A 2528-nucleotide genomic window follows, 5' to 3' on the forward strand; every position below is an offset into this window, starting at 1 on the left:
TCCAGTCTCCAGTCTCCACTCTCCACTTTCCACTCCAGTCTCTTCTCCACTCTCCACTCCAGTCTCTTCTCCACTCTCGTCTCTTCTCCACTTTCCACTCCAGTCTCCACTCCACTCTCCACTCCAGTATCTTCTCCACTCTCCACTCCAGTATCTTCTCCACTCTGCACTCCAGTCTCCTCTCCACCTTCTACTCTCCACTCCAGTATCGTCTCCACTCTCCACTCCACTCTCTTCTCCACTCCCCACTCCAGTATCTTCTCCACTCTCCACCCCAGTCTTTTCTAAACTCTCCACTCCAGTCTCTTCTCCACTCTGCACTCCAGTCTCTTCTCCACTCTCCACTCTCCACTCCAGTCTCTTCTCCACTCTCCACTCTCCCCTTCAGTCTCTTCTCCACTCTCCGCTCCAGTCTCTTCTCCACTCTCCGCTCCAGTCTCTTCTCCACTCTCCACTCCAGTCTCTTTTCCACTCTCCGCTCCAGTCTCTTCTCTACTCTCCGCTCCAGTCTCTTCTCCACTCTCCACTCCAGTCTCTTCTCCACTCTCCACTCCAGTCTCTTCTCCACTCTCCACTCTCTGCTCCAGTCTCTTCTCCACTCTCCACTCTCTACTCCAGTGTCTTCTCCACTCTCTCTCTTTCTCTTTCAGTTGTAGGTGTGTCAGTACAGACATGTTTCAGGTATTATTTTGTGAACCCTAAGGCTAAAGTCAACTTTGCTCTGCCCTCTCTAAGTACTCATAAAAACTAAAGCAGGCCAACACCCTACATGTGCAAAACCTGTTCTGCTGCTTGAATGTTATTAGCTGTGTTTTGTCTCTATCTGGCCCTGGAATAGAGAGAGATGATGAATAACATCACTGATGTCGTTACACTGTGTTGTGGTTATTGTAGTAGAGATATCCAGCCTTCCCTTTATTTAACCAGGTTGAATGAGCGCTGCAACCAGGGAACAGGCAATATGAGACATACTGTACATCAATGGTCTCTCTGTTTGTTCACTGTAGGTGCTGCTAAAACGGTGAGCTCTCACACACGCACGCATACTCACACAAACACACACATACACACACAGTGGAGAGAGGGTGATGTTTATTGAAAAGGAGGGAAGTTACCAAGCTATATTGATGACACTATTGTGTATGTTTTGTACAGTGTGTTTGTGTGTGTGTGTGTGTGTGTGTGTGTGTGTGTGTGTGTGTGTGTGTGTGTGTGTGTGTGTGTGTGTGTGTGTGTGTGTGTGTGTGTGTGTGTGTGTGTGTGTGTGTGTGTGTGTGTGTGTGTGTGTGTGTACAGCTGCTATAGTCACAGTGCTTAAGTGGCAGCTCTATGCTAGTTGTTATAGTGCTAAATGAGGGAGAGGCTGAATAAATCATTTCAATGGATACAATGTTATTATCCCTCTACAGAGAGAGAGAGAGAGAGAGAGAGAGAAAGAGAGAGAGAGAGGTCAGGGTCAGATGAGCTCCTGCACTTTCCTGCATTTTCCTGCATTTTCTTTAAAAAATATACATTTAGAGTTAGATAAACTTGGATTTTTTGTCAAGAACACATACAGGATGCTACCCTCTACAACATAACCCTCACCTATATACTTCTGGCCCTTCTTTTGACACTGTGTTAACAACCCTCCAGGCGAGCTTCAATGCCATACAACTCTCCTTCCGTGGCCTCCAACTGCTCTTAAATACAAGTAAAACCAAATGCATGCTCTTCAACCGATCGCTGCCTGCTCCTGCCCGCCTGTCCAACATCACTACTTTGGACGGCTCTGACTTAGAATATGTGGACAACTACAAATACCTAGGTGTCTGGTTAGACTGTAAACTCTCCTTCCAGACCCACATCAAACATCTCCAATCCAAAGTCAAATCTAGAATTGGCTTCCTATTCCGCAACAAAGCATCCTTTACTCATGCTGCCAAACATACCCTTGTAAAACTGACCATCCTACCAATCCTCGACTTCGGTGATGTCATTTACAAAATAGCCTCCAAAACCCTACTCAATAAATTGGATGCAGTCTATCACAGTGCCATCCGTTTTGTCGCCAAAGCCCCATATACTACCCACCACTGCGACCTGTACACTCTCGTTGGCTGGCCCTCGCTTCATACTCGTCGCCAAACCCACTGGTTCCAGGTCATCTACAAGACCCTGCTAGGTAAAGTCCCCCCTTATCTCAGCTCGCTGGTCACCATGGCAGCACCTACCTGTAGCACGCGCTCCAGCAGGTATATCTCTCTAGTCACCCCCAAAACCAATTCTTCCTTTGGACGCCTCTCCTTCCAGTTCTCTGCTGCCAATGACTGGAACGAACTACAAAAATCTCTGAAACTGGAAACACCTATCTCCCTCACTAGCTTTAAGCACCAGCTGTCAGAGCAGCTCATAGATTACTGCACCTGTACATAACCCATCTACAATTTAGCCCAAACAACTACCTCTTTACCTACTGTATTTATTTATTAATTTATTTTGCTCCTTTGCACCCCATTATTTCTGTCTCTACTTTGCACTTTCTTCCA

The sequence above is a fragment of the Salvelinus fontinalis genome, chromosome 6, assembly GCF_029448725.1.
Source record: "Salvelinus fontinalis isolate EN_2023a chromosome 6, ASM2944872v1, whole genome shotgun sequence".
Lineage (NCBI taxonomy): Eukaryota > Metazoa > Chordata > Actinopteri > Salmoniformes > Salmonidae > Salvelinus > Salvelinus fontinalis.